This window comes from Nyctereutes procyonoides, unplaced genomic scaffold (assembly GCF_905146905.1).
Source record: "Nyctereutes procyonoides isolate TBG_1078 unplaced genomic scaffold, NYPRO_anot_genome, whole genome shotgun sequence".
In the NCBI taxonomy this organism is placed as follows: domain Eukaryota; kingdom Metazoa; phylum Chordata; class Mammalia; order Carnivora; family Canidae; genus Nyctereutes; species Nyctereutes procyonoides.
The window spans coordinates 500,640-520,512 of NW_026575043.1; positions in this window are offsets into that span (position 1 = coordinate 500,640).

Consider the following 19,873-nt stretch of genomic DNA (forward strand, 5'->3'; position numbering starts at 1 on the left):
CCGGTTTGCCTTTGGGAAGTTCGGAGAATGAGACGAAACTGACAGGGCTAATCAAGAATAATAAAGATTCCCTGAAACTCTAAGCGGCGACCTGGCCCCAAGGTAAACATCCCGTTTCCTCAACAGGTGAAGACACCAATGCTCAAGTGGAAAAACTGATGAGGCCTCCGTGGTGGGAAATCACACACGTGGCTCGTCACTGCTGTATTCCTTGCTCTTTTTGCCATTTTCTCTCTCTGCTCATCACATGAGGGCTCCTAGAGTAGAAGAGAAACTTGTGTCCAACTCTGCCTCAGCGGTCCCATCAAATGGCCTAAAACCTCCCCAAGTCTGTGTCCCATGGTCTCCGTCTCCCTGGAGACAGGACCTCTGTCCAGGATGAGGCCACAGGAGGCCTGGGGGTGCTGCCTGTCTGGGTGCACCTGCTGGCATCAGCACCCGCTGCCTCCTCTTCCACCATCCACTGGAGCACTCCTCAAATCCCTGTCACTTCCTTTCTGGAATGTGGAAACTCTCCTGCTTGTCTTCTCCCTTCCAGACTCCTCCCTTCCTGCAGCCACTGGGGCCTCTAAACCTCTGCCCTGTGACACCCCTCCACCCATACAGCAAGGCTGACCAGTTTAGGTGAGCCTCCCACCCAGATTCTGCAACATGTACCCAAACCTCTCCTGACAGTGCTCTCTACCTCCTCTTCAGGACTCCCTCCTGTGACTCTCTTCACACACACAAAATGCACCCCTTCTCTAAAACACACCTCCTTGGAGTTTTGGGGTTTATTTTGTTTTTTTGAAACGGGGAAATTCAGCTCAGAATCATTTTCTAAAATTTAAATTCAATTAATTAACATAATGTATTATTAGTTTCAGAGGTAGAGGTCAGTGACTCATCAGTTGCATATAACACCCAGTGCTCATCACATCATGTCCCCTCCTTCATGCCCATCCCCCAGTTACCCCATCCCCCACCCCTCCCCTCCAGCGACCCTCAGTTTGTTTCCTATGATTAAGAGTCTCTTATGGTATGTCTACCTTACTGATTTCGTCTTATTTTAATTTTTCCTCTCAGGCAGCCCCGGTGGCTCATGGGCAGTCCGGGTGGCTCAGCGGTTTAGCACCGCCTTCAGTTCAGGGCGTGATCCCGGAGACTTGGGATCCAGTCCCACATCCCGCTCCCTGCATGGAGCCTGCTTCTCCCTCTGCCTGTGTCTCTGCCTCTCTTTCTCTCTCTCTGTGTCTCTCATGAATAAATAAATAAAATATTTTTAAAAAAGTTTTTTTCTCTCTTCCTCTAGGATCCTCTGCTTTGTTTCTTAAATTCCACATAATGAGTAAAACACACTTAATTGAACTTAGATTTTTTTAAAATTTTTTTTAAATTTTTATTTATTTATGATAGAGAGAGAGAGAGAGAGAGAGAGAGGCAGAGACACAGGCAGAGGGAGAAGCAGGCTCCATGCACCGGGAGCCCGACGTGGGATTCGATCCCGGGTCTCCAGGATCGCGCCCTGGGCCAAAGGCAGGCGCCAAACCGCTGCGCCACCCAGGGATCCCGGACTTAGATTTTTGTTTAAAAAAATTATTTATTCATGAGAGAAACAGAGATGTAGGCAGAGGGAGAGGGAGAAGCAGGCTTCCTGCAGGGAGCCCTGTGGGGGGTGAGAATCCATCTTGGATCCTGGAATGATGCCCTGAGCCGAAGGCAGACCCTCAACCTCAAAGCCACTCAGGAGTCCCTGGACTTAGAGTCTTGATCTTGGAGGTCAATTATTCTGAGTACCTTGGGATTCTACCTCCCCTGCTCCAAATTATCTATATTTATGCTCACTGAGAGGACAGGGAATGCAATTTTATCGAACAAGTGGAAATGTTTGTGACCTGAGCAATAGCTTTAAGGCTGAAAACCTCTCTGGATCTAAATTGGCCATAAACTCTTGTCATTTTCTGACTTTAAAAATCCTACAATTGCAAGTAGTCCATAATCCTAATAGATAAGTTGGCAAGCATCACTATGTCTCAACACTGCCTCTTTTTTCCCATTCAGACTCCACGGTTTCCCTTGAACTAGGACTCTTAGGAGGAGAACTTTCTTGCCCAGGGTCATGTAGCTAGTGAATCTTTTATTTAAAGACTCAAAGAAAGCCCTCAGACTCCTGCCAATTTCAATCAATACCAATTTCTGGTGTTTTAATTACAAGTAACAGAAGTTTGGTTCCTTTGATCATAAAAGAAATTTTTGCTGAGATGCTGTCCACGTCCTCACCCCAGGTTCAAACCCAGCCTCTGCAACCCAAACCTGACTTAGAGATTTGTGTCCCCATTTACTTGGGGGCAGTTTTCCCTGAATGTTTTCTCTGAATTAGATGGTCTCTGTGGGCATCTGGGATACCCATGCAGACCGCCAGGATTTTCTGGGTACAAGTGTGAGAAGCAGAAGGCCTATTCCTAAATATGCCACTTTAAAATAATATTTATATAATATTTGGAGTTCACGAATATTCTTTACATCAGTGATCTCCACGTAGCCCTCCCACTGAGTCCCTGACAGAGGGAGAACAGGAGTTCCTTGCTCAAATTTGCAATGGAAAAGTGAGGCTCAGAAAGGGGATGGGACTTGGGTAAAGTCTAAGAAGAGTGTAGACCTAGACCATAAATTTGAGTTTTTTCTTTTCTTTTTTTAGATTTTATTTATTCATGAGAGACACAGAGAGAGAGGCAGAGGGAGAAGCAGACTCCCTGGGAAGCCTGATGTAGGACTTGATCCCAGGACTCCGGGATCTCGACCTGAGCCAAAGGCAGATGCTCAACCACTGAACCACCCAGGAGCCCCATAAACTTGGGTTTTTATTTCAAATTCATTTGTCTCTCCACGCGGCTCCATTCCCCATAAAACATGTTTGGAAATGGAGGAAAGTCCTAGAGAGACCACTTTTGCATTTGTCATCCTCATGTTTTCTTAAACTTCTGACTTCCTTCCTCAAACATGCTGAGGTCTGGGGCTCTCTGCAGGTCAAGGCTGATTGTGGCCCTGGGCCTCACAGGGGCAGCTGGCCCAGGAAACGTAGACTTTCTGGAGGTTGTGTCAGTGACACTCGCTTTCCTCCCTGGCCCCCTGGGGAGGAGGAAGGCTGGAAGAACTCTGCTTCTTGGGGTTAGGCTGGAGAGGCAGTGAGAGGAAGGATGTGTGCTCCCCTAGGCAGTGTTCTTTCTGTTACTCCTGCCCTAATGGGCTGGGGGAAGGCGTGGGAGAGAGCTCCATGTCCATACACAACCACCGGAATCTGAGGAACCCACACCATTCAAAACCAGAGCGCTCCCACCTGCAAATCTCTAGTCTATGCCTCCGGCCCTTGCTGCTCCCAGGGAAAGAACAAACGTGCTATATCAGCAAGCACACCCTGCAGCCATCACTGACAGCTTTAATAGGACGGCAAGGCATTGGGAAAATACCTCCCTCAGCCTCAGTTTGCCCATTTATAAATCAGAAAATCATAAAAGTCCCTTCTAAGGCTGATATTCTCAGTTTATTTTCCCAGGTTTTGTGAGATTCTGATTGCCTCTGAAGCTGATTTGACCAGTTATTACTCTAGAAGGTTGGGAGACAAGAGTAAGAATCAAGGAATGCTGAGTTTTGAGTTCTACCGTGTCATATAGGTCATGTGGGTCATGTAGGTCATGTAGATTTTCCAGCCCACAAATGTATATGAGAGAACCAGATGCTCAGGAGAGTGGAAAGATGGCCTGTCCTAGTTTAAGGCTGGGACCAGACAGCTGCAGCCACAACTCTGCCCTCACAACTCTCCATCCACATAGCAATCAGATGAGATTCAGAACAACAGATTTGAGATTGAGACGCTTGGCTTCTCCTCTCCCATTCTACAGCCCATTGGCCTGTGGCACCTCATGAAGGGCATTCCAGGCCAGTAGAAAACAGCCGGAGTTGACCTAGAAACTCCCCGCAGTTGTCCCAGGGACACCTAGGGACAAGGTGGACTTGCTTTCTGGTTCAGATCAACAGAGTCAAGAAATTTTTACAGAGGAAGTGGCACAATGCTTAGAATTTGTTTCAAAATGATTCTGCGTGTATGTGTACGTGGAGCGTTGGGGGCAGTGGAAAGAAGCACAGGTGGATGCAGACGAAATGAAATTAGCCACCACTTGTGCTGCTCACAGCTGATGTAGTAAGAGGTGTGTGAGGTGAATCATATGCTCCTCTGTAGAGTGTGCATGTTTGGGATTTTCCATTATAAAAGTTTTAATTGAAAGTAACATGCTGGCGGGCACCTGGATGGCTCAATCAGTTAAGCATTTTCCTTTGACTCAGGTCATGATCTCAGGGTCCTGGGATCTAGCCCTACATCAGGCTCCCTGCTCAGCGGGGAGTCTGTTTCTCTCTCTCCCTCTATCCCTCCCCCTGCTCTCTCTCTCTCTCTCTCTCTCTCTCTGACAAATAAACAAATAAAATCTTTAAAAATAAAAGTAACACACTAGAGACACTTGGAGTAGAGGACTTCTTAAAACTAATGGACAGAAAAGGAATAGATCATGTCAGAAGGTAAATGAGAGAGATAAGCAGTGAAGGAAGGAAGAAAGAAGACAAAGAAACAGTGGGACTTACATGAGCATTCACTAAGTCCTTATTCATGCCAGACATTTCCAGGTATAGATTCTTCATCTTTATTTTAAAAGTCATTATTTTATGTTATTTTACAAAGAAGAAACAGATATACAAAAATTACATAACTTGCTCAAAATTTCATAGCTAGAAAGAACTCAAAGCTAGTCCTGTTTAAATCCCAAATCCAAACTTTTTTCCCTGTACACAATGGGGAGGGAGAGCAGCAGTAGACAGTGAAGGGTGGAGAGTGTAGAAATGGAAATAAAATAGGAGAGTGAAGGAGGATCAGTGAATTCAGCCTCAGGGACTGGATTGATAAGAAGGCCTTCCAGAGCTATTCCTGGAACAACAGGCAACAAGGGGGGGCACCCTGCTCAACCAAGACTCTTCTGAGGCATGATTAATCTGTCATCAGGATGAGTTAAGAGAAAATCTGTTGTGCCATCTGCTGAGCGCGCTGTGGAGGGAACACGAATTCTGTTGTCCTTGTCTTCTACTGGTGTCCACACCCAGGAGAATCCAGGAACTCCCAGATATCTGTGACTGGCCCTGCCACTAGCTCCTTGTGAGTGTGTGTGTGTGTGAGAGAGAGTGTGTGAATGTGACTGTGTGAGTGTGTGACTATGAGTGTGAGAGTGTGAATGTGTGTGAGTGTGTGTGAGACTCTGTGTGTGTGTGTGTTTTCAAGCTAAATTATAGCAGAAAGGGAACAAGGAAGAGAAAAATACAGAACTTGGGAGAAATGATAGGTTAATCGTTGACAACGAGAAGGTAATGTTACTTAACATCTACTTTGCTTCTGTCTTCTCCATTAAGAAAAAATATATATTTAAACTTAAAAGAAGAAAAAATGCAAGACAGAGAATTTAAAGTTAAAACTAGGGATTAATAAAAGCCATGTACTTGTATGTGAATTTGTGGATGCAAGCCAGACAAGATAGATCTCAAGATAAAAATTAAAACCATAACTTAACCTGCACTTGTTCTGTAATCAAAGGGGACATTGGAATATTTAACCCTGCAGAATGGGCACAACCAATCACAGCAAATGCTGGCCTCCAACAGGTGGTGTGCAGATTGCCATGGAATCCCTGCCTGTAATCACAAGAAGCAGATGTCCTGATGGATACACAAAGGACCTGATTTTCCAAAGTGGGGGAGAAGAACTTTAAAATCTATAGAACGAGGTCTACTGAGAGCCATTGCTGCTGTTTATGACATATTTTTATCTTATCTTTGTTTATTTTGTTTTATTTTATGCTTGCTTATTTGTTTTTAAGTAACCTCCTCACCCAATGTGGGGCCAAGACTCACGACCCCAAGACCAAGAGCTGCATGATCTTCCCACTGAACAGGCCAGGTGCCCGCCAACATATTTAAATAGATTATTTATGAACAAGTGGGTGCTGAATGCTGTACACCAGCACGGGGTTGCCAAAAGTCAACCACAAGCATCTTAAACTCTAGCTCTGGGCAGAATGTTCTGCACTTAGCCCCTCTCTGCCCTACAGACTTAGGTTTTATTTCGTGGGAGGTACAAAACCTATGCTGGTTAAATACACAGATCATTGATAGCTGGGAAAAATAGCTAGTATGATACATGACAGATTAAGTGTTAAAAGTTCCATTGCCTAGGTGGATAGACTAAAATAGGCACCAATATCATAAGGGCAATTCATATAAACTTATATTGACTTTAAAAGTCAAAAGTGAAATCAATAAAAATAAAAATCAGTGAACTGATAGTGTTTAGATGATATTAGAGATAATAATGCTATCTTGGACTAAACTGATTAGTGTACAGTATTCAAAAAATGTGTTTATCATTGATCACATCAGATCTGAAATGCTTCTACCTGTAGACAGAACAAATTAAAATGTAAATTAATAAGGGCATCTGTCTGGCACAGTCAGAAGTACATATGATTCTCGACCTCGGAGTGCTGAGTTTGAGCCCCATGTTGGATGTGCAGATTACTTAAATAAAACGTTTAAAATTTTAAAAATATATAAAATAGTATATAAATTAATACATATAGAAATTCTATAAATACATATAATTTAATATATGTAAATTAATAAATCAGACCATATTCCAAGGAAGGGAGTCAGGAGGTAAGCTGGCTTCCAATATATATTTGCTGAATTGTCGGGCAGTTAGATAAGAGCAAGAAGGGATGAAGCCACACCTGGGAACCACCCCCAAGAGCTAACAGGAGAGGAAAGGCACAGCCACAGAGCTGGCTCCGAACCCATAAGGGGATGTCCAAGAGTTGAGCATGAGCACAAGAGATGCAACATAGCCTAAATTCACAGCAAAAGCTTATTAGAAACTCATAAATACATGGTACATACACAAATACATATATTCATACATACATTCATAACAGAATGCATCATGATTAGGTGCACGTGCAGAAGCCAAAATGTGCTATAACTGCCAGCTGTTGATCAAAAATGTCAACCAAAATCAAATTTACATACACAAAGGGCAGGCTTAAAAGGGTGCAGCAACTGTCTGGCTGTCTGTCTTCAGCGGGCAGTAGACTTACCTACTCCCTATTCTGGTCTTGGGCCTCCATGTCTTTGGGGCATCTGGAACAAGAACCAAGCGACCCAGTAGCAGAATGGCTGGATGAACTATTGAAGGGAGGAAGAAATGATCTGTTTGGCTCTGATTTGGTGCCTTCCAGGACCTCACCTGTGCAGAGGCCGTGCAAACTTTTGCAAATAAACTGTTAAGTCTATCGCAGTGGTTCCCCCCTTGGAGTTCCCAACGCTGCTCAGTGAACATACAGAATTACTGTGATTACAAGGCCCTGGGGAATCTGCACCCCACACTACTTTCCAGGCTATTTCATAGCTCGTTACCTGTTGCCACACTGGCCTGTTTTGTTTGTCCAGCGGGCTGGACTCTGGCTTGCCAAGTATTCACACCCGCTGCTGACAGCCGGGACAGCTTCCCCTGGATCTCCACCTGCTCCTTCCTCTGAACCGTATCTCCCTCTGCTTCGTGTCCCACCTGTGTGTCCCCTCAACCAAGAGACCTTCTCTGACTCCTGTAATGCGGTTCACTCCCGCTTACACCGTGTGGCACCGTCTGAATGTTCCTTTACAGGGCTTATCAAAGTCTGTCACCTTCTTGAGTATTTAATGAAATTAATATGTGCTGATTTATGGTATACCTAATGCATGAGGGGTAAGTACCAGGAATGCAGGTTACTTGGTCTGATTTGTCTAGAAGGCAACTACCTTTATTTATTAGGGTCTTAGTAAACATTTGTGGAATGAATAACTAGACCTCTAGATATCTTAGAACCGTAGATCATAAATTTGGTTGGAGGAACATAAGCAGTTTTAAAGATCTATTGAAAACTATGGACTCTTCTCCCTCTAGAAAAGTGACACTATGCCCTATGATGATAATATCAAGGGTCTCCTGATTCCTCAATACTCACTGCTGTCTATAGCTATGTTAGATTTGTTTAAAATATCAGGAACAGAAAAGCTTTTCCTCTAAGGACATGAGTTGCACCCAGAAACTGATAGGAGTAGACATTCTGGCCAAATAGTATTCTGCCAGTTCCCAGTTTATTCAGAGCCTTTGAAACAAATACAGACGTCTCTAAAGGCAGAGTTTCTCTCTCATCACTGGCTCCTGGTTTGGGGTACAGTATGAAAACCTGCCACCCTAGAGTAAGTCCACTGCTGTGCCAGTCAGAGGCCCTGTATGTACCCACTGAAGGAGCAGCACACACATCAGCCTTCTGAACTCAGGTCAGTGCACTTAAATAACACTCTGTGCTTTCATATGCGCTGCGGCACTGAAGCATGGTGGACAGAGCAGTTCTGTGATTGAAGATCCTGTACAAGCAAAACGGTTTATAATAAAGCCTCTGTACTCTCATCTATGCATATGCAAAGGCTTCCATGGGACCTAGACAAGCCAAAGCTCAGCCTGCTAAAAGCAAGCAGGAAACAATGTTTCTGAGGTACCCCAACGTGTCTTTGCTAGAGATCCAAGAAGTGGAATCACATTCACAGATAATTTATGGAAATATGTTGCAGGTCTTCGGGAAAGAGCAAGCAGGCTTTTCTGGTTGATCCTGTTACTCTGCCCTACATCTTCATTAAGCTTCATGGACTTTCTTGGTGCCAATAGGATAAAGTCCATACTTCTCAGCAGAACGTTCAAATACCTCAAGCCAAGGCTTCAGTCTGGCATAACCCCTCCCTTGATACTCTGTCTTGGCTAAATTGTGCTCCAACTTAATGAGAATGCTCACTCTTCCCTGAAAAGAAAGGAAAAGGAAAACGGGTTTGTTTTTTTTTTTTTCTCCCACCAAATTAACAGTATACACATATTTTAAATGTGTTATCTCCTAGAAAAGTGTCACTTTTTTAGAGGGAGAAGAGTCCATAGTTTTCAATAGATCTTTAAAACTGCTTATGTTCCTCCAACCAAATTTATGATCTACGGTTCTAAGATACCTAGAGGTCTAGTTATTCATTCCACAAATGCTTACTAAGACCCTAATAAATAAAGGTAGTTGCTTTCTAGACAAATCAGACCAAGTAACCTGCACTCCTGGTACTTACCCCTCATACATTAGGTATACCATAAATCAGCACATATTAATTTCATTAAATACACAAGAAGGGGACAGACTTCGATAAGCTCTGTAAAGGAACATTCAGACGGTGCTACACAGTGTACACATCTTCGTACTCATGATCCTGAAAAATCCCTCTCTGCACAATAGCTGGATATGTTAAACAAAATATGATAAGCATACTATTTTTTTTTAATTTTTATTTATTTACGATAGTCACAGAGAGAGAAAGAGAGAGAGGCAGAGGGAGAAGCAGGCTCCATGCACCGGGAGCCCGACGTGAGATTCGATCCCGGGTCTCCAGGATCGCGCCCTGGGCCAAAGGCAGGCGCTAAACCGCTGCGCCACCCAGGGATCCCTGATAAGCATACTATTGAAGGCACTTGGACTATGATGTATTTGGATGAGCAAAATTTCATATTTTCTTTAGTCATTTAAAAATGTTTCCCTTTATAATCAATGTTTCTTGTGTCTTATCAAAGAAATTTTTCTTAGTCCCCAGGTCATAAAGTTACTGCTTGTTGTCTTCTACAAGCTGCATTTTTTTTTTTTTTTGCCTTTCATGTTTATATCTACAACACTCCTAGATTTCATTTATTCACAAGCTTTTATTATGAAAATTTAAAAAGGGATGCCTGGGTGGCTCAGCGGTTGAGTGTCTGCCTTCGGCTCAGGTCATGATTCCCGGATCCCACATCGGGCTTCCCACAGGGACCCTGCTTCTCCCTCTGCCTATGTCTCTGCCTCTCTCTGTGTGTCTCTCATGAATAAATAAATAAAATCTTAGAAAGAAAGAAAGAAAGAAAGAAAGAAAGAAAGAAAGAAAGAAAGAAAGAAAGAAAGAAAGAAAGAAAGAAGAAAGAAAATTTTGGGCAGCCCGGGTGGCTCAGTGGTTTAGCGCTGCCTTTGGCCCAGGATGTGATCCTGGAGACCCAGGATGGAGTCCCACGTCAGGCTCCGTGCATGGAGCCTGCTTCTCCCTCTGCCTGTGTCTCTGCTTCTTTCTCTCTGTGTCTCTCATTAATGAATAAATAAAATCTTAAAAAAAATAAAAAGAAAAAATTAAAAAAAGAAAATTTAAAAATATACACTTATGCTGACAAAATAGAAAAATGATCACTGGAAAAATAAAAGGGTGGGGGGGGAACGGGGCTGACTTAGTTGGTGGAGCATGCAGGTCTCAATTTCAGGTCATGAGTTCAAACCCCACACTGGGCAGGGAGTCTACTTTAAAAAAAAAAAGGAAAAAGTAATCATTGGATTATCTGCCTCGTGTTTTCAGCAGTATTAATGTTGTTAACTTATGTGCACTTATGTGTATTTGTTCATTTGTTTTGTTTGAATCATTTGAAAGTATGTTGCAGATGTTCAGATATATTACCTCTATATACATCATCAGTAAGACATATCTTAAAAACAATATATTCTACCTAAAAGATATGATTCCTCCTCAAATATCAATTTTAAGAACCCTAAAATTTTCTCACATTCATTCTGTAATAAAAATCATCCAACAGTTCCTAAACTGACTATAATTTTCTTTCAAACTGGGATTCATTCAAGGTTCATATTTTGATATTGATTGTTAATGTATTTTTCACATCTTTGACTTTAAATCCAGAACAATTCCACTAAAGTACTTTTTTAGGACATCTTTGAAGATACAAGACCAGTTGTCCCGAAGCATAGCCCATATTTTTGTCTCATTGTTTCCTCAATCAGTGGGATTTATCTGATTCTCCTCCCCTACATTTCTTTTTGGGGATGTGAGGCCAAAGACTGGACTAGACAGAGATTTTGTATTTGAGTTAAGGCAGAGGTAACATTTTAATTCTTTTTCCTGATGGATACGCAATAGAATCATCACTATTTATTTAAAAGACCATCCTTTCTTTTTCTATTACTTTGCAGCGTACTTTGTTCTGATGTCTGTTTCTATTTCTTTCCATTGCTCTGTTTACCCTTAAAATAAGCAACATCTAATGTAGCTTTTAATGTGCAATTGTGGGGAATCTTGGGTGGCTCAGCGGTTCAGCGCCTGCCTTTGGCCCAGGCGTGATCCTGGAGTCCCGGGATCGAGTCCCGTGTGGGGCTCCAGGCATGGAGCCTGCTTCTCCCTCTGCCCGTCTCTCTCTCTCTCTATCATGAATAAATAAATAAGATCTTTTTTAAAAAAAAGTCTTTAGTGTGCAATTGTATTTTATAAGTTCTCCTACCCTCTTCAAAAGTGTCTTGACTGTTTTTGACCATTTGCACTTATATTTAAATCTTTTTTTGGCGGGGGGCGGGGGGGATGCCTGGTGGCTCAGTGGTTGAGTGTTTGCCTTTGACCCAGAGGGTGATCCCAGGTCCAGGGATCCAGTCCAGCATCGGGCCCCCTGCAAGGAGCCTGCTTCTCCCTGTCTATGTCTCTGAGTCTCTCTGTGTGTCGCTCATGAATAAATAAATAAATAAATAAAATCTTTTAAAAAAATCTTTTTTCAGATTGTTTTATATTTAAGTTTTTACATTTTAATTCCAGTATAGTTAACATACAGTTTATATTAGTTTCAGGTGTACAATATACTGATTCGGCAATTCTACATATTACTCAGTGCTCATCAAGATAAGTGTCCTTTTAATCCCCTTCACCTATTTCCCCCAACCCCTACCCACCTGCCCTCTGGTGACCATCAGTGTATTCTCTAGAGTAAGAGTCTGTTTCTTGGTGGGTCTCTTTTTTCTCTCCTTTGTTTTGTTTCTTAAATTCCACATATGAGTGAGGTCATATGGTATTTATCTTTCTCTGACTTATTTCACTTAGCAAAGTACCCTCTAGCTCCATCCATGTTGTTGCAAATGGCAATATTTCATTATTTTTAATGGCTGAGTAATATTCAGTATGTGTGTGTGTGTGCATGTGTGTGTTGCTTCCATAATTTGTCTACTGTAAATAATGCTGCCATAAACATCAGTGTGTATGTATCCCTTCGAATTAGAGTTTTTGTATTTTGGGAGTAGATATCCAATACTACAATTACTGGATCATAGGGTAGTCCTATTTTTAACTTTTGGAGGAAACTTCATACTGTTTTCCAGAGTGGCTGTACCATTATGCATTCCCAGTAAGAATGTAAGAAGATTCTGCTTTCTCCACATCTCCACTAACATTCTTGTTTCTTGTGTTTTTTAGTTTAGCCACACTTAAATTTCTTAATCATTTTTTTTCAAATTCCACAGAAATTTAAGAATTTGAGAAAGTTGGGACTTTGGTTGGGATTTCACTGAATCTATAGAATGGTTTAGATAGAATTGACATTCTTACATCATTCTCTTCTAATTCATAATGTGTATACTAAAAATTAATTTAGGACTCTTCAAAAGTGTACCAATTAATACATTTCTCATCAAAGCAACCTAGTATATCTTTTGCTAACTTTATGGCTGCATATTTGATTATGTTACTTTTAAAAATTAAGCTTAATTTTAATGGTTTATAAATAGTATATAGAAATAAAGTGAATTTTGCATTATTTTTTATCTAGTAACTTTGCTAAAGTCATAAAACTATAATAATTTATCGCTAGTTTCTTTTTAAATTATATGTTCACAAGGTGTACTAATGATAATTTCATTTGTTTCTAATCTTTGTACAATAAATTTCTGTCTTTTGGCTTAAATACACTGGTTCATTCTGCCAATGCAATATTGAATTGAGGTAGTAACAGAGACATCCTTTCCTTGAAAATTATTTCAGGGGGTAATGATAAAATATTTCACCATTAAGTATGATATTTGTTGCAGATTTGTGCTAAATATTCTATCAGGTAGAAAAGGTCTCTTCTATTCTCAGTTTGCTGTGAGTTTAAAATATGAATCAATGCTGAATTTCTTCACATGCTTTTTGAAGTACATATTGAGATGGCCACATGACATTATTTTCTTAAAATGGTATATTAATTGCTTGATTTTGAATGTTAAACCATTTTTATTTCCTGGGGGGTGGAGAATTCCAACTTTATATTGCTTAATTTGGTTTACTAATATTTTGTGTAGGATTTTTGCAACTACATTCATGAAAAAGATTTAGCTTATGGTTTTTCTTTCTCATAGTTTCCTTTCCTTGTTACTTTTTTTTGTCCTTGTCACATTTTGATAATATGTTACAGTATCCTTATAACATGATTCAGGATTCTTTCTTCTTTTGCTATCCTCTGGAATATTCTTTTTAAGATTTTAATTATTCATGAGACACACACACACACACACACACACAGACACACAGAGGCAGAGACATAGGCAGAGGGAGAAGCAGGCTCTCTGCAGGTAGCCCGATGTGGGACTAAATCCCAGGGCCCCGGTATCATGACCTGAGCCAAAAGTAGATGCTCAATCACTGCGCCATCCAGGCGTCCCTGGAAGATTTTTTGTAAGCTCTTGATTGTTCTCAAATGTTTGGTAGAATTTACTAGTAGAATCATCTATACCTGGAAAATTATTTGTGGATTTTAAAAACCAAATCAAATATCTTTACACATTAAATTATTGGTCATATTTTGTATTTATTACAGAAAGAAATATAGAAAAGCTACAGTTGTATCTTTTACTAATTTGCCCATTTCATTTAAACTCATATATTTATCAGCATTAAATTGTTCATGATATTTGTTCTTACCCCCTGTTGGATCTGAAGTGATGTCTCCTTGTCCATTTCTTTTTATTATTATTATTATTATTATTATTATTATTAACATTATTATTATTATTAATATTAAAGAAAAGTCTACTTCCAACATGGAACTTGAACTCACAACCCCAAGATCAAGAGTTGCCTGCTCAACTGAGCCAGCCAGGCGCCTTCCTTTTCCATTTCTAATATTAGCTATTTGTTCAGTCTCTCCATTTTTCTTGATCACTATTGCTGCAGAGTTATCAGTAACAGTAATCTTTTTAAAATATTTTGATTAAGTCAGCCTCTTTAGTATATCGGGTTTCTATTTCATTAGTTCTCACTTCTACCGTTACAATTCCTTCCTTCCATTTTCTTTTATTTCCTCCATGTATCCCGTGGGCAGCCCAGAATGGTTGCAGTCATAGTTTTAATATTATTCCGGTCAAAATACTTCCTAGAGTCCAGAAGCAGGCCGTGAAGGACATAGAAACATGGGAAAGGAAGAAAAACAGCACGTTATCTGAAGGAAATCAAGGACACTTTGGAAAGCTATTAGTGTTGGAGGACTCTACCTGGAGGCAAAGATGAATGATCCAACTAATTGAAATGTATTTTCAAAGCACGAAACTTTCTTTCCAAGAGAAAAAATTTTACAATTTCCATTCTCATGTCATCTTACAAACATATGTTATTTTATGGTTCAGTCCTCAGTTTCCAATATTTAGGAATATTCTAGTTATTTGTTAGTTGAATAGTGGCTTAATTGCCTGTAGTCAGAGAATATGGTCTATATCACTTCAGTCATTTGAAATTTATAGACAGTTGGTTTATAGCACAGCATATGGTTGATTTTTGTGAATGTTCCATGTGTGCTTTAATTTTTTTAAAAAAATATTTTATTTGTTCATGAGAGACACACAGAGAGAGAGAGGCAGAGACATAAGCAGAGGGAGAAGCAGGCTCCTTGCAGGGAGCCCAACATGGGGCTCAATCCCGGGTCTCCAGGATCACAGCCTGGGCTGAAGGCAGCACTAAACCACTGGGCCACTCTCCATGTGGCCTTTAAAATAATTTATATCCTGCAGTTGTTGGATGTTCTGTATACGTCTGCTATGTCTAATTTGATAAACGTACTGATTAAATCTCACCTATCATTATTCAATCCTGCTTTTTCTATTACTAAAACACATATGTTAAGTTCTTCCATTGTAATGTGTAGATTTGTATATTTCACTGTAGATTTCTATCCATTTTAAACTCATATATTATTAGTTCTGTTATTAGGTGCTTACAGATTTAGAGTAATTTTATCTTCCTGGTCAATTGTATGCTTAATTGTTACAAAAATTTCTCTAAATTCATGGTTATCCATTTTGCCTTAAAGTCTACCTTGTCTAAAAACAACATAGCTATTTTTATTTTGGTTTATTTTTGCTCTTTCCCATCCTTTCATTTTCAGGCATTATGTATCTCTCCATGTTAGGTGTGAATTTTGTCTCTCTTGTTCTATATCCCATATTCTCTCTTTCTAGTTTTCTTTTGAACTGTTTGGACCCCCACTCCCATAAAGTTGGTAGTTATACACACTGTGATCATTCTTTGAAATTACAAAATATAGTCAGGATATATCAGATCCTAGTCATAAATAGTTACTTTGCCTCTTTTTACCCTCTTTCTAGGCAATGTAAAGACCTCAGAATTTTATAACACTATATCTGCGCTCTTGAATTATATAATTATATGGTATAATCATTGGTATGATTAAACAGAGATACATATTATCTATCTAAATATATAAAGAGAAAGATACTGTTTACATAGTCAATCGTCATAATACATTTACCATGATGGTTAATTTATGTGTCAATTTGATTGGGTAATAGGGAGCCCATAAATTTGGTTAAACGTTATTTCTGAGTGTGTCTGTGACGGTATTTCCAGAAACAAGTAACATTGAAATTGGTAGAATAGGTAAAGCAGGTTGCTCTCCATAATGTGGTGGGCATCATCCCATCTGTTGAAGGTCTAAATAGAAAAAAAGGCTGAGTAAGAAAGAAATCTGTCTTTGAGTTGGGACGTTAGTCCTTTGCCTTAAGACTCAGACTGGAACTTATAACATCAGCTCCCCAGGTTCTCAAGCCTTCAGACTCAAACATCAGCTCTCCTGGGTTCTCAGCTTGCTGATAACAGATCTGAGGACTTCTCAGCCTCCATAACCAGGTAAGTCAATTCCTTATAATCTCTCTCCCTCTCTCTGTCTCTGTCTCTTTGTCTCTGTTTCTTTTTTTTTTTAAATTTTTTTTTGTTTGTTTTATTTATTTATGATAGGCACACAGTGAGAGAGAGAGAGAGGCAGAGACAGAGGCAGAGGGAGAAGCAGGCTCCATGCACCGGGAGCCCGACGCGGGATTCGATCCCGAGTCTCCAGGATCGCGCCCTGGGCCAAAGGCAGGCGCCAAACCGCTGCGCCACCCAGGGATCCCTTTGTCTCTGTTTCTTTATCTCTGTCTCTGTCTCTGTCTCTCTCTATATATATATACACACACACACACAAATATATATATTGATATAGATATCTATATACTGAACAGGAGATAAATATAGATATAAATAGATACAGATATCTATCTATATATATAATTTCAAAGTGGCTTTGAAAATGGATAATGTATAGAGGCTTGAAGAACCTTGAGGTGCATGATAGAAAAAGCCTAGAATGTCTTGAACTAACTTGCAGAAATATGGATGCTTCCAGTAAGGGTGAGAAGGAACGGAGGAACATGTCATGGGAAACTGAAAGGATTCATGAGCCCTTTCTGGCACCACTCCAACCTCTTTCTTCCATTGTCATATCTCTCCTATCTTCTTAGTAAAATCTCCTGCTTCCCTCCCCTAAGAATATGCATGATTGTATTTGGTGCCCATGCAGATAATCCAGATAATCCCTTTATCCCAAGAGCCTAAACTTAATCACATCTGCAAAATCTTTTCCATATAAGATAACATCTGGGTTCCGGGGATTAACACCTGATATCTGTGGGGGCCTTTATTCAGGCTACCACAGAGTCTGGATTTGGGATCAGAACATACTTGAATGAGAGTACCAGCTAGACAAATTACTAGGTCTGTAATTTGAGAAGACATTTATTTTTACTTTGTGTTTATAGCCCTACTTATAAAATGGAGAAAATACTAACCTAGTGATTATTTTGGTGATGCTTCAGTAAGAAAATCTATCTAAACATTCCTGATACTAGTAAACAGGGAGTTAACACAGAATGATTCTCCTCCCTTTTTGTCCTTCAAACTTTGTTCTTTCCTTCCCTCCTTCTTCCCTTTATCTCCCCTCTCCATCATGCCCCTATTTCTCCTTTAACTTCTCCCTATTCGTGCTCTGGCATTCAGTTCCTCCAGCATCCCTTGTTTCCAGTGACTTTGCCCCTGCAGGTCGGGTCTAGGGGGAGACAGAGTTGGCCCAGGATAGGCTGAGACCTGCAGGGACCTCCCAGGCTAGAACTCACGTGTGAACCATTGGCAGTGGGAATCCACAGGGAGCAGAGAAGCTTACCAGCTTCTGTTTGTTGCACCTGACTTGACTTGATGGCTACAGGGACAGAGCTTGTTTTTTAGGTAAAGCTACTCAAGGTCAAAAGGGTCAATTTCTGGGCCTCTGAAAAGCCATAGGTGAATAAGAAGCTAAGATATCCAGGCATTAAAAGTTTAGAGTTTTCCGAGTAAATACTTCCTCTTCCCAGTCTTCTCAAGGCAGAAGTTGGTCAAATTAAATCACCAAAAGATCTGCACCTCTTAAAAGAAGTAGAAATATTAAAAGATATGAAGTGACAAAGGTAGTTGAAGGTGGTCATATTATAGCTCCAAACCCCTGCCAGGTAATAGTTGGATTTGGGCTTGCAGTGTACGAGATGGCATATTCCTTCCTCTCTCAGAAGCTCTGGGACCATGCCTTATTGGGGGACAGCTGGTTCTATGGCAGATAAGTTGCTTAGCTCTTGTGGGTGCCGATGGTGTCTCAGACACCAATGGTTGTGTGTGTGGACACAGGGGCACCTACCTGGAACAAGATGGTAGAAATTATGGACATTAGCATTACCTGGGAAAGAGCTTCACCAAACACCAGAATTATTTCGTGGAGCAGATGAGGGTGGGAATGCTGGCAATAGTGGCAAAGCCCCCAGGAGGATATTATGTCAGCTGCCTTTGTGAAGGCTCTGGATTAGGACCATGGCCAGCCTGGATCTGGGGTGTTTTCAAGGATAAGGCAATAGTAAACATGGACTTGGACAGAAACGTAATAGCAGGGGCACCTAGGCGGTTCAGTGGGTTAAACAGCCAACTCTTGTTTTTGGCTCATGACCTCGAGGTCCTGGAATGGAGCCCCAGGTCAGGCTCTGTGCTCAGTGAAGAGTCTGCTTGAGATTCTTTCCCTCTGCCCCTCCTCCCTCTTTATATTTTCAAATCCTACTCTCACATTTGTGAATTGAGGGACAGGTGCTCCTCCTGCCTCATAGGTAGCCTGGTGGTAAGGACTATACGAACCAGTAAATGAGGAAGCATGACTTACAATATGATGGAATGGCATTATAAACACAGCAGATCCAGGACTGCAGTCTGTGTCTCTCACTTGCCAGGCAGAGAAAGGAGATGCTGGAGTCCTGACAGGGGAGCCCGCATGTACCTGGGAAGATGGACTGGATCTGAAAATTTTTTTAGAGATCAAGCAGAAGCTAAGATCTCTAAGTTGGGGTTCCGGCAAACAAAGAAGTAGTTTTGTTCTGGAACTCAGATGAAGGCATGTACGGAAGCCATACAGAGTTTTGTTTCCTTTTTGATCAAAGAAATTGAGAATGAAGGAGGTTCATAGTGAGCATGGGACAGACACAGGGAATGGAAGAAAAATGAAAGCGGTCAGACAGAACTGAGTTCCTTTCTCTGAACTGAAGCTTGCTTATAGGGATTAGTATGCATTTCTGAGGGCTGCCCTAACCAAGTGCCACTAACTAAATGATTGACAACAATGGAAATGTATCGTCTCACGGTTCTTGAAGCCAGAAGTCTGAAACCAAGGGGTCACCTTGGCCATGCTTCCTCTGCAAGCTGTATGGAAGGAGCCTTCCTCGCCTCTTCCCATGTCTGGTGGCCCCAGACCATCCTCAGCTTGTGGCAGATGACTTTGGCATCTGTCCCCATCTTTACAGGACAGCCCCACATGGCCCTCTTTTTATGAAGAGCGCCAGTCACACTGGGTTGGACTTTATAAAGAGCTTTACTCTACTATGACCTCATCTTAACTAATCACAGTGGCAATCACAGTGGCAACTAATCACAGAGGGTTAGGACTTCACTATGTCTTTTTGGGGAACATAATCAGCCCATAACCCTCTTGTGACCTGGTGCAGATCATTGGTCCCCTTAGGACTCCTGCCTCTGTCCTTTAAACTACTCCATCCTGCTTGGGTCACAGAAACAGTGATTGAGACACCCTGATCTGAGGATCACCCTTTTCTGCCCTAGGCTATTTGTGAAAGGCAGCAGGCCTGATCTGGTCAATTCAAAGCCTGGTGGAGCTGGTTTGGACCTGATCTGTGACTCTGAAGTCTTGTTTGTTAAAATTGTGATCCATCATTTTGAATAAAAATAAGTCAAGAAATCTTTCAGGAAGGATCCCAAAGTATTGGCTCAGATTTTATTTAGAATGTCAATAATTGACACCTCAGTGGGTGGATTTGGGGTGATGGAGCCAGTTCAATCTACCAAAAACATAACATCTATGGAAGGCAGGGCATGCCTGGAAATTTGTCGAGAGTCAAATCCAGAGTGTTCCATGAGATAATTTCAAATCAAAGGTGGAAGAATTAGGGAGGAACCAAAGCATTTTTAACATACGAGTGATATCAACAGGGTGGCTCAGTGGTTGAGCTTCTGCCTCTGGCTCAGGTCATGATCCTGGCATACTGGGATTGAGTCCCACACTGGG